Source organism: Lates calcarifer, unplaced genomic scaffold (assembly GCF_001640805.2).
Source record: "Lates calcarifer isolate ASB-BC8 unplaced genomic scaffold, TLL_Latcal_v3 _unitig_1316_quiver_1610, whole genome shotgun sequence".
Classification (NCBI taxonomy): Eukaryota; Metazoa; Chordata; class Actinopteri; family Centropomidae; genus Lates; species Lates calcarifer.
This window is the reverse complement of record NW_026115435.1, coordinates 1-13,785: the sequence shown is the minus strand read 5'-3', so window position 1 is coordinate 13,785 and position 13,785 is coordinate 1. Positions and strand designations below refer to the sequence as shown.

The window sequence follows — 13,785 nt, the reverse complement described above, 5'->3', positions numbered from 1 at the left end:
TCCGTGATCACAGAGACGTAGTCCACGATCAGAGTCTTCATACAATGAAGAAGTTCTTTGAGACCAGGACTGAGGCCTCCAGGTAATTCACAAACAGCTTTACATCAACTGTCCAACACAGAGCACTGACATTAAATTGTTTATGTTCAGTATTCAGTTTATCAGAAAAGTGTAATAATATCAGAGGTAAGATGTAATTGTCAGACTAATCTGTTACTAGATGCAGTTTGGAACAGTAAACATTTTCTGTAAATTTAGAAGTAATATGTGATAAGTATTATGTAATGGTAAAAGTAATCTAATGTTTGAGGTAATTGATGTTTTACTGTGACGTTTGACATTTTTGACCACATAACCTAACCTTCTAACCTTGACTCCTTTTCTCCCATCGACCTAGCCCAGCTCACATCAATTATCTCAGCATCTAAACCTTCAACTTGTCTCCTAGACCCCATCCCAACTAGGCTGCTTAAGGAAGCTCTGCCCTTAATTTGCAGTCCTGTATTAGATATGTTAAATCTGTCCTTGTTAACAGGTTATGTGCCACAGTCATATAAAACAGCTATAATCAAACCTCTTCTAAAAAAGCCCACTCTAGATCCAGACGTATTAGCCAACTACAGACCAATATCTAACCTCCCCTTTCTTTCCAAAATCCCAGAGAAAGCAGTTGCAAAACAGTTGTGCGACTTTCTACAGGACAATAGTTTATTTGAGGATTTTCAGTCAGGATTTAGGTTGTATCACAGCACAGAGACAGCACTTGTAAAAGTTACAAACGACCTCCTGATAGCATCAGACAACGGACTTGTTTCTGTACTTGTCTTGTTAGATCTCAGTGCTGCTTTTGATATGATTGACCATCACATCCTTTTACAGAGACTGGAGCACTTTATTGGTATTAAAGGAACTGCACTAAACTGGTTTAAGTCCTATCTATCTGATAGGCTTCAGTTTGTACATGTTAACAACTACTCCTCCATGTACACAAAAGTTAGACATGGAGTTCCACAAGGGTCAGTGCTTGGACCAATTCTATTCACCCTGTATATGCTTCCCTTGGGCAATATTATCAGATTTTGATTCTGTAAGTTACTGTCTGCTGTGGAGGAAATACTCAGACTTTTTACTGAAGAATAATAAACAACACAAGTTAAAATCCTGCATCCAAAAATTTACTTAACTGATAGTGTTTATTGATGTTGTGCAGTTCACAGTAACATACATGATTACTTCAGTGATTAGTTGATAGACACACGATCAAAAATCATTTGACTTTTTCCTAAATATTTGTTGTTGGTTCTTCAGGAGGTGATGACAGTCAACTGTTGATTTTCTGAAACAGCCTCTAATGCTAATTAAAATGTTGTGGTTCAGCTGTAATGTTGAATATTTCTCTGTGTTTTCATGGTTAAACTGTTGATGAGGAATAGGTAGTAGTGTATTGATCATTTTCCTTTGTATGTTTCTCTTTGATTTCCTCCAGGTGTCACCACTTCGTCCGCGATCGCTGAGATGTCATCCTCGTTCGCTGAGACGTCATCCTCGATCGCTGAGACATGGTCCATGATCGGAGAGACATTGTTGAGGATGAGGGAGACATCGTCCACGATCAGAGACATTGTCCATGATCACAGAGACCTTGTCAAAGACGAGAGAGACGTTGTCCATGGTCAGAGACATTGTCCCATGCTTCGTAGAGACCTTGCGATAGAATCGGCGGAGACGGGGGTCACCGATTTGACGGCACTGCCCGCGATCATGGAGACATTGTCAGTGATCACAGAGACAGCGTCTATGATCTCAGAGACATCGTCCACGATCACAAAGACACTGTCCATGATCACAGAGACTTTGTCCATAATCTCAGAGACATTGTCCGTGATCACAGAGACGTAGTCCACGATCAGAGTCTTCATACAATGAAGAAGTTCTTTGAGACCAGCACTGAGGCCTCCAGGTAATTCACAAACAACTTTACATCAACTGTCCAACACAGAGCACTGACATTAAACTGTTTATGATCAGTATTCAGTATATCAAAAACTGCATTGTATAGTAAGGCATCAGAAATTGTCAAAAAATGTCATAGTATTGTAAGGCGAGAAAAATGGTAAAAAAAAAAAATGTCATAGTATAGTTAGGTATCAAAAATCATCAAAAAATGTCATAGTATAGTAAAGTATCAAAAATTGTAATTCCTTCCAGGCACAGGCAGACACAAGTCGTTTCCTTGCTACAGGTTTATTCTCTCCGAATCCACCGGGACAGGACATGAAACCATGTTAACTTAATAAAAAAATATATACACAGCACATGAAACGATAATTTACAAACATAATACCTCGTTGGCTACATGCCGCAAAAGGAATAGTGTTTAAATCTTCATGAGTTTCTCTAAGAAAGTCTCCATCATCCCAAAGTTCACTGCAACCAGCCGGCAACCTTTTCTGATGTACAGATGCCCATCCTCCTAGCCTTCCGCACCCATGCGAGAACAGCCCAACGAGATCACGCAAACACAAACTAAGACTTTCAAAATAAAAGCACCATATTTTACACACAAATTACAAATGACAAATACAACTCATATTCATAATTAGAACAGAAAAATAAACAATTTACACAAATCAAAATATAACAATTACAAAAATGGTCAAAATGTCATAGTATAGTGAGGTGTCAAAAACGGTCAAAAAATGTCATAGTACAGTAAGGTGTTAAAAACCATCAAAAAATGTCATAGTATTGTAAGGTGTCAAAAATGGATAACAAATGTCATAGTATAGTGAGGCACCAAAAATGGTCAAAAAATGTCATAGTATGATATGGTGTCAAAAACCATCAAAAAATGTCATAGTATTGTAAGGTGTCAAAAATGGTTAAAAAATGTCATAGTATAGTAAGGCACCAAAAATGGTCAAAAAATGTCATAATATTGTAAGGTGTCAAAAATTGTCTAAAAATGTCATAGTATTGTAAGGTGAGAAAAATGGTAAAAAAAATGTCATAGTATAGTAAAGTATCAAAAATTGTAATTCCTTCCAGGCACAGGCAGACACAAGTCGTTTCCTTGCTACAGGTTTATTCTCTCCAAATCCACCGTGAAAACTAAAAAACACAGAGTTGACGGGACAATACATGAAACCATGTTAACTTAATAAAAAAATATATACACAGCACATGAAACGATAATTTACAGACAAACATAATACCTCGTTGGCTACATGCCGCAAAAGGAATAGTGTTTAAATCTTCATGAGTTTCTCTAAAACAGTCTCCATCATCCCAAAGTTCACTGCAACCAGCCGGCAACCTTTTCTGATGTACAGACGCCCATCCTCCTAGCCTTCCGCACCCATGCGAGAACAGCCCAACGAGATCACGCAAACACAAACTAAGACTTTCAAAATAAAAGCACCATATTTTACACACAAATTACAAATGACAAATACAACTCATATTCATGATTAGAACAGAAAAATAAACAATTTACACAAATCAAAATACAACAATTACAAAAATGGTCAAAATGTCATAGTATAGTAAGGTGTCAAAAATGGTCAAAAAATGTCATAGTATGATATGGTGTCAAAAACCATCAAAAATGTCATAGTACAGTAAGGCACCAAAAATCATCAAAAATTGTCATATTATAGTGAGGCATCAAAAATGGTCAAAAAATGTCATAGTATGATATGGTGTCAAAAACCATCAAAAATGTCATAGTACAGTAAGGCACCAAAAATCATCAAAAAATGTCATATTATAGTGAGGCATCAAAAATGGTCAAAAAATGTCATAGTATTGTAAGGTGTCAAAAATGGTTAAAAAATGTTATAATATAGTGAGGCACCAAAAATTATCAAAAAATGTCATAGTATAGTTAGGTATCAAAAATCATCAAAAGATGTCATAGTATAGTAAGGCATCAAAAACGGTCAAAAAATGTCATAGTACAGTAAGGTGTTAAAAATCGTCAAAAAATGTCATAATATAGTGAGGCACCAAAAATTGTCAAAAAATGTCATAGTATTGTAAGGTGTCAAAAACCATCAAAAAATGTCATAGTATAGTAAGGCATCAAAAACGGTCAAAAAATGTCATAGTACAGTAAGGTGTTAAAAATCGTCAAAAAATGTCATAGTATAGTAAAGTATCAAAAATTGTAATTCCTTCCAGGCACAGGCAGACACAAGTAATTTCCTTGCTACAGGTTTATTCTCTCCGAATCCACCATGAAAACTAAAAAACACAGAGTTGACGGGACAGTACATGAAACCATGTTAACTTAATAAAAAAATATATACACAGCACATGAAACGATAATTTACAGACAAACATAATACCTCGTTGGCTACATGCCGCAAAAGGAATAGTGTTTAAATCTTCATGAGTTTCTCTAAAACAGTCTCCATCATCCCAAAGTTCACTGCAACCAGCCGGCAACCTTTTCTGATGTACAGATGCCCATCCTCCTAGCCTTCCGCACCCATGCGAGAACAGCCCAACGAGATCACGCAAACACAAACTAAGACTTTCAAAATAAAAGCACCATATTTTACACACAAATTACAAATGACAAATACAACTCATATTCATAATTAGAACAGAAAAATAAACAATTTACACAAATCAAAATATAACAATTACAAAAATGGTCAAAATGTCATAGTATAGTGAGGTGTCAAAAACGGTCAAAAAATGTCATAGTACAGTAAGGTGTTAAAAACCATCAAAAAATGTCATAGTATTGTAAGGTGTCAAAAATGGATAACAAATGTCATAGTATAGTGAGGCACCAAAAATGGTCAAAAAATGTCATAGTATGATATGGTGTCAAAAACCATCAAAAAATGTCATGGTATTGTAAGGTGTCAAAAATGGTTAAAAAATGTCATAGTATAGTAAGGCACCAAAAATGGTCAAAAAATGTCATAATATAGTAAGGTGTTAAAAATTGTCTAAAAATATCATAGTATAGTAAGGTGTCAAAAATGGTCAAAAAATGTCATAGTATTGTAAGGTGAGAAAAATGGTAAAAAAAAATGTCATAGTATAGTAAAGTATCAAAAATTGTAATTCCTTCCAGGCACAGGCAGACACAAGTGGTTTCCTTGCTACAGGTTTATTCTCTCCGAATCCACCGTGAAAACTAAAAAACACAGAGTTGACGGGACAATACATGAAACCATGTTAACTTAATAAAAAAATATATACACAGCACATGAAACGATAATTTACAGACAAACATAATACCTCGTTGGCTACATGCCGCAAAAGGAATAGTGTTTAAATCTTCATGAGTTTCTCTAAAACAGTCTCCATCATCCCAAAGTTCACTGCAACCAGCCGGCAACCTTTTCTGATGTACAGACGCCCATCCTCCTAGCCTTCCGCACCCATGCGAGAACAGCCCAACGAGATCACGCAAACACAAACTAAGACTTTCAAAATAAAAGCACTATATTTTACACACAAATTACAAATGACAAATACAACTCATATTCATGATTAGAACAGAAAAATAAACAATTTACACAAATCAAAATACAACAATTACAAAAATGGTCAAAATGTCATAGTATAGTAAGGTGTCAAAAATGGTCAAAAAATGTCATAGTATGATATGGTGTCAAAAACCATCAAAAATGTCATAGTACAGTAAGGCACCAAAAATCATCAAAAATTGTCATATTATAGTGAGGCATCAAAAATGGTCAAAAAATGTCATAGTATGATATGGTGTCAAAAACCATCAAAAATGTCATAGTACAGTAAGGCACCAAAAATCATCAAAAAATGTCATATTATAGTGAGGCATCAAAAATGGTCAAAAAATGTCATAGTATTGTAAGGTGTCAAAAATGGTTAAAAAATGTCATAATATAGTGAGGCACCAAAAATGATCAAAAAATGTCATAGTATAGTTAGGTATCAAAAATCATCAAAAGATGTCATAGTATAGTAAGGCATCAAAAACGGTCAAAAAATGTCATAGTACAGTAAGGTGTTAAAAATCGTCAAAAAATGTCATAATATAGTGAGGCACCAAAAATTGTCAAAAAATGTCATAGTATTGTAAGGTGTCAAAAACCATCAAAAAATGTCATAGTATAGTAAGGCATCAAAAACGGTCAAAAAATGTCATAGTACAGTAAGGTGTTAAAAATCGTCAAAAAATGTCATAGTATAGTAAAGTATCAAAAATTGTAATTCCTTCCAGGCACAGGCAGACACAAGTAATTTCCTTGCTACAGGTTTATTCTCTCCGAATCCACCATGAAAACTAAAAAACACAGAGTTGACGGGACAGTACATGAAACCATGTTAACTTAATAAAAAAATATATACACAGCACATGAAACGATAATTTACAGACAAACATAATACCTCGTTGGCTACATGCCGCAAAAGGAATAGTGTTTAAATCTTCATGAGTTTCTCTAAAAACAGTCTCCATCATCCCAAAGTTCACTGCAACCAGCCGGCAACCTTTTCTGATGTACAGACGCCCATCCTCCTAGCCTTCCGCACCCATGCGAGAACAGCCCAACGAGATCACGCAAACACAAACTAAGACTTTCAAAATAAAAGCACCATATTTTACACACAAATTACAAATGACAAATACAACTCATATTCATAATTAGAACAGAAAAATAAACAATTTACACAAATCAAAATACAATTACAAAAATGGTTAAAATATCATATTATAATGAGACATCAAAAATGGTCAAAAAATGTCATAGTATAGTAAGGAGTCAAAAACGGTCAAAAAATGTCATAGTACAGTAAGGTGTCAAAAATGGATAACAAATGTCATAGTATAGTGAGGCACCAAAAATGGTCAAAAAATGTCATAGTATGATATGGTGTCAAAAACCATCAAAAAATGTCATGGTATTGTAAGGTGTCAAAAATGGTTAAAAAATGTCATAGTATAGTAAGGCACCAAAAATGGTCAAAAAATGTCATAATATAGTAAGGTGTTAAAAATTGTCTAAAAATATCATAGTATAGTAAGGTGAGAAAAATGGTAAAAAAAATGTCATAGTATAGTAAAGTATCAAAAATTGTAATTCCTTCCAGGCACAGGCAGACACAAGTGGTTTCCTTGCTACAGGTTTATTCTCTCCGAATCCACCGTGAAAACTAAAAAACACAGAGTTGACGGGACAATACATGAAACCATGTTAACTTAATAAAAAAATATATACACAGCACATGAAACGATAATTTACAGACAAACATAATACCTCGTTGGCTACATGCCGCAAAAGGAATAGTGTTTAAATCTTCATGAGTTTCTCTAAAACAGTCTCCATCATCCCAAAGTTCACTGCAACCAGCCGGCAACCTTTTCTGATGTACAGACGCCCATCCTCCTAGCCTTCCGCACCCATGCGAGAACAGCCCAACGAGATCACGCAAACACAAACTAAGACTTTCAAAATAAAAGCACCATATTTTACACACAAATTACAAATGACAAATACAACTCATATTCATGATTAGAACAGAAAAATAAACAATTTACACAAATCAAAATACAACAATTACAAAAATGGTCAAAATGTCATAGTATAGTAAGGTGTCAAAAATGGTCAAAAAATGTCATAGTATGATATGGTGTCAAAAACCATCAAAAATGTCATAGTACAGTAAGGCACCAAAAATCATCAAAAATTGTCATATTATAGTGAGGCATCAAAAATGGTCAAAAAATGTCATAGTATGATATGGTGTCAAAAACCATCAAAAATGTCATAGTACAGTAAGGCACCAAAAATCATCAAAAAATGTCATATTATAGTGAGGCATCAAAAATGGTCAAAAAATGTCATAGTATTGTAAGGTGTCAAAAATGGTTAAAAAATGTCATAATATAGTGAGGCACCAAAAATGATCAAAAAATGTCATAGTATAGTTAGGTATCAAAAATCATCAAAAGATGTCATAGTATAGTAAGGTGTTAAAAATCGTCAAAAAATGTCATAATATAGTGAGGCACCAAAAATTGTCAAAAAATGTCATAGTATTGTAAGGTGACAAAAACCATCAAAAAATGTCATAGTATAGTAAGGCATCAAAAACGGTCAAAAAATGTCATAGTACAGTAAGGTGTTAAAAATCGTCAAAAAATGTCATAGTATAGTAAAGTATCAAAAATTGTAATTCCTTCCAGGCACAGGCAGACACAAGTAATTTCCTTGCTACAGGTTTATTCTCTCCGAATCCACCATGAAAACTAAAAAACACAGAGTTGACGGGACAGTACATGAAACCATGTTAACTTAATAAAAAAATATATACACAGCACATGAAACGATAATTTACAGACAAACATAATACCTCGTTGGCTACATGCCGCAAAAGGAATAGTGTTTAAATCTTCATGAGTTTCTCTAAGAAAGTCTCCATCATCCCAAAGTTCACTGCAACCAGCCGGCAACCTTTTCTGATGTACAGATGCCCATCCTCCTAGCCTTCCGCACCCATGCGAGAACAGCCCAACGAGATCACGCAAACACAAACTAAGACTTTCAAAATAAAAGCACCATATTTTACACACAAATTACAAATGACAAATACAACTCATATTCATAATTAGAACAGAAAAATAAACAATTTACACAAATCAAAATACAACAATTACAAAAATGGTCAAAATGTCATAGTATAGTGAGGTGTCAAAAACGGTCAAAAAATGTCATAGTACAGTAAGGTGTTAAAAACCATCAAAAAATGTCATAGTATTGTAAGGTGTCAAAAATGGATAACAAATGTCATAGTATAGTAAGGCACCAAAAATGGTCAAAAAATGTCATAGTATGATATGGTGTCAAAAACCATCAAAAAATGTCATGGTATTGTAAGGTGTCAAAAATGGTTAAAAAATGTCATAGTATAGTAAGGCACCAAAAATGGTCAAAAAATGTCATAATATAGTAAGGTGTTAAAAATTGTCTAAAAATATCATAGTATAGTAAGGTGTCAAAAACGGTCAAAAATGTCATAGTACAGTAAGGTGTTAAAAATCGTCAAAAAATGTCATAGTATAGTAAAGTATCAAAAATTGTAATTCCTTCCAGGCACAGGCAGACACAAGTCGTTTCCTTGCTACAGGTTTATTCTCTCTGAATCCACCGTGAAAACTAAAAAACACAGAGTTGACGGGACAGTACATGAAACCATGTTAACTTAATAAAAAAATATATACACAGCACATGAAACGATAATTTACAGACAAACATAATACCTCATTGGCTACATGCCGCAAAAGGAATAGTGTTTAAATCTTCATGAGTTTCTCTAAAACAGTCTCCATCATCCCAAAGTTCACTGCAACCAGCCGGCAACCTTTTCTGATGTACAGACGCCCATCCTCCTAGCCTTCCGCACCCATGCGAGAACAGCCCAACGAGATCACGCAAACACAAACTAAGACTTTCAAAATAAAAGCACCATATTTTACACACAAATTACAAATGACAAATACAACTCATATTCATAATTAGAACAGAAAAATAAACAATTTACACAAATCAAAATACAATTACAAAAATGGTTAAAATATCATATTATAATGAGACATCAAAAATGGTCAAAAAATGTCATAGTATAGTGAGGCACCAAAAATGGTCAAAAAATGTCATAGTATGATATGGTGTCAAAAACCATCAAAAAATGTCATGGTATTGTAAGGTGTCAAAAATGGTTAAAAAATGTCATAGTATAGTAAGGCACCAAAAATGGTCAAAAAATGTCATAATATAGTAAGGTGTTAAAAATTGTCTAAAAATATCATAGTATAGTAAGGTGAGAAAAATGGTAAAAAAAATGTCATAGTATAGTAAAGTATCAAAAATTGTAATTCCTTCCAGGCACAGGCAGACACAAGTGGTTTCCTTGCTACAGGTTTATTCTCTCCGAATCCACCGTGAAAACTAAAAAACACAGAGTTGACGGGACAATACATGAAACCATGTTAACTTAATAAAAAAATATATACACAGCACATGAAACGATAATTTACAGACAAACATAATACCTCGTTGGCTACATGCCGCAAAAGGAATAGTGTTTAAATCTTCATGAGTTTCTCTAAAACAGTCTCCATCATCCCAAAGTTCACTGCAACCAGCCGGCAACCTTTTCTGATGTACAGACGCCCATCCTCCTAGCCTTCCGCACCCATGCGAGAACAGCCCAACGAGATCACGCAAACACAAACTAAGACTTTCAAAATAAAAGCACCATATTTTACACACAAATTACAAATGACAAATACAACTCATATTCATGATTAGAACAGAAAAATAAACAATTTACACAAATCAAAATACAACAATTACAAAAATGGTCAAAATGTCATAGTATAGTAAGGTGTCAAAAATGGTCAAAAAATGTCATAGTATGATATGGTGTCAAAAACCATCAAAAATGTCATAGTACAGTAAGGCACCAAAAATCATCAAAAATTGTCATATTATAGTGAGGCATCAAAAATGGTCAAAAAATGTCATAGTATGATATGGTGTCAAAAACCATCAAAAATGTCATAGTACAGTAAGGCACCAAAAATCATCAAAAAATGTCATATTATAGTGAGGCATCAAAAATGGTCAAAAAATGTCATAGTATTGTAAGGTGTCAAAAATGGTTAAAAAATGTCATAATATAGTGAGGCACCAAAAATGATCAAAAAATGTCATAGTATAGTTAGGTATCAAAAATCATCAAAAGATGTCATAGTATAGTAAGGTGTTAAAAATCGTCAAAAAATGTCATAATATAGTGAGGCACCAAAAATTGTCAAAAAATGTCATAGTATTGTAAGGTGACAAAAACCATCAAAAAATGTCATAGTATAGTAAGGCATCAAAAACGGTCAAAAAATGTCATAGTACAGTAAGGTGTTAAAAATCGTCAAAAAATGTCATAGTATAGTAAAGTATCAAAAATTGTAATTCCTTCCAGGCACAGGCAGACACAAGTAATTTCCTTGCTACAGGTTTATTCTCTCCGAATCCACCATGAAAACTAAAAAACACAGAGTTGACGGGACAGTACATGAAACCATGTTAACTTAATAAAAAAATATATACACAGCACATGAAACGATAATTTACAGACAAACATAATACCTCGTTGGCTACATGCCGCAAAAGGAATAGTGTTTAAATCTTCATGAGTTTCTCTAAGAAAGTCTCCATCATCCCAAAGTTCACTGCAACCAGCCGGCAACCTTTTCTGATGTACAGATGCCCATCCTCCTAGCCTTCCGCACCCATGCGAGAACAGCCCAACGAGATCACGCAAACACAAACTAAGACTTTCAAAATAAAAGCACCATATTTTACACACAAATTACAAATGACAAATACAACTCATATTCATAATTAGAACAGAAAAATAAACAATTTACACAAATCAAAATACAACAATTACAAAAATGGTCAAAATGTCATAGTATAGTGAGGTGTCAAAAACGGTCAAAAAATGTCATAGTACAGTAAGGTGTTAAAAACCATCAAAAATGTCATAGTATTGTAAGGTGTCAAAAATGGATAACAAATGTCATAGTATAGTAAGGCACCAAAAATGGTCAAAAAATGTCATAGTATGATATGGTGTCAAAAACCATCAAAAAATGTCATGGTATTGTAAGGTGTCAAAAATGGTTAAAAAATGTCATAGTATAGTAAGGCACCAAAAATGGTCAAAAAATGTCATAATATAGTAAGGTGTTAAAAATTGTCTAAAAATATCATAGTATAGTAAGGTGTCAAAAACGGTCAAAAAATGTCATAGTATAGTTAGGTATCAAAAATCATCAAAAGATGTCATAGTATAGTAAGGCATCAAAAACGGTCAAAAAATGTCATAGTACAGTAAGGTGTTAAAAATCGTCAAAAAATGTCATAGTATAGTAAAGTATCAAAAATTGTAATTCCTTCCAGGCACAGGCAGACACAAGTCGTTTCCTTGCTACAGGTTTATTCTCTCTGAATCCACCGTGAAAACTAAAAAACACAGAGTTGACGGGACAGTACATGAAACCATGTTAACTTAATAAAAAAATATATACACAGCACATGAAACGATAATTTACAGACAAACATAATACCTCGTTGGCTACATGCCGCAAAAGGAATAGTGTTTAAATCTTCATGAGTTTCTCTAAAACAGTCTCCATCATCCCAAAGTTCACTGCAACCAGCCGGCAACCTTTTCTGATGTACAGACGCCCATCCTCCTAGCCTTCCGCACCCATGCGAGAACAGCCCGAGATCACGCAAACACAAACTAAGACTTTCAAAATAAAAGCACCATATTTTACACACAAATTACAAATGACAAATACAACTCATATTCATAATTAGAACAGAAAAATAAACAATTTACACAAATCAAAATACAACAATTACAAAAATGGTTAAAATGTCATAGTATAGTGAGGTGTCAAAAAATGTCATAGTATAGTAAAGTGTCAAAAACGGTCAAAAAATGTCACAGTACAGTAAGGTGTTAAAAACCATCAAAAAATGTCATAGTATTGTAAGGTGTCAAAAATGGATAACAAATGTCATAATATAGTGAGGCACCAAAAATGGTCAAAAAATGTCATAGTATGATATGGTGTCAAAAACCATCAAAAATGTCATATTATAGTGAGACATCAAAAATGGTCAAAAAATGTCATAGTATAGTAAGGTGTCAAAAATGGTCAAAAAATGTCATAGTATAGTAAGGCACCAAAAATGGTCAAAAAATGTCATAGTATACTAAGGCATCAAAAAAGGTCAAAAAATGTCATAGTATAGTAAGGTGTCAAAAATCATCAAAAAATTGCATAGTGTAGTAAGGCGTCAAAAAATGTCATAGTATAGTATGGTGTCAAAAATGGTCAAAAAATGTCATAGTATAGTAAGGTGTCAAAAATGGTTTAAAAATGTCATAGTATAGTAAGGTGTCAAAAATCATCAAAAAATTGCATAGTGTAGTAAGGCGTCAAAAATGGTCAAAAAATGTCATAATATAGTGAGGCACCAAAAATGGTTAAAAAATGTCATAGTATTGTAAGGTGTCAAAAATTGTCAAAAAATGTCATAGTATACTATGGTTTCAAAAACGGTCAAAAAATGTCATAGTATAACAAAGTCAAATTTATTTGCAATAAGACTTGAAGCTTTCGACAGGTTTTGTGATTAACATGTTCTGTCTCTGCAGGAGTTGGGGAGAAGACTGCATCACCTGAGGAGGACAACAAAAGTGCTTAAACTTTAGAAATGTATAAAGTTTTAAGAAGTGTAACCTTGTATGTGCTTCATATACGCTTATCTTCATATGTACATTAAATGTGGGGTGAGAGAATATATCCAAGTGTCTCCATGTGGTCAAGCATATGTCATTATCTTTGTTGTGGTTTATTAAATGTTGTCAAAAATAGAATCAATAAAGTTTTGAAGCCTAACTTTTGAGTTGAGTTTCTCTGTTTTCATGTGAAAAATATGATTTTGCCATGTGGTAATGCCAACTAAATGAAGACAGAAAGCTGTGACCCTACCCCTAACCTCTGTCTATGGATCATAACCCTAACCCTAACCTGTGGCTAAATGCTGTAACCCTAACCCTAACCTCTGTCTACGGATCATAACCCTAAACCCTAACCTGTGGCTGAAACCCATAACCCTAACCCTAACCTGTGGCTAAATGCTGTAACCCTAACCCTAACCTCTGGTCTACAGACATCATAACCCTAACCCTAATCTGTGG

General features: G+C 33.9%; 1 long non-coding RNA gene across 1 annotated transcript; it reads left to right on the top strand.

The window, feature by feature from the left end:
- The first annotated feature begins 11,553 nt into the window (after positions 1-11,553).
- LOC108888315 (uncharacterized) lies at positions 11,554-13,483 on the top strand. Its single transcript, XR_007809520.1, has 2 exons — positions 11,554-12,773; positions 12,812-13,483. It is a non-coding gene; the product is annotated as an uncharacterized LOC108888315 (long non-coding RNA).
- The last annotated feature ends 302 nt before the right edge of the window (positions 13,484-13,785 follow it).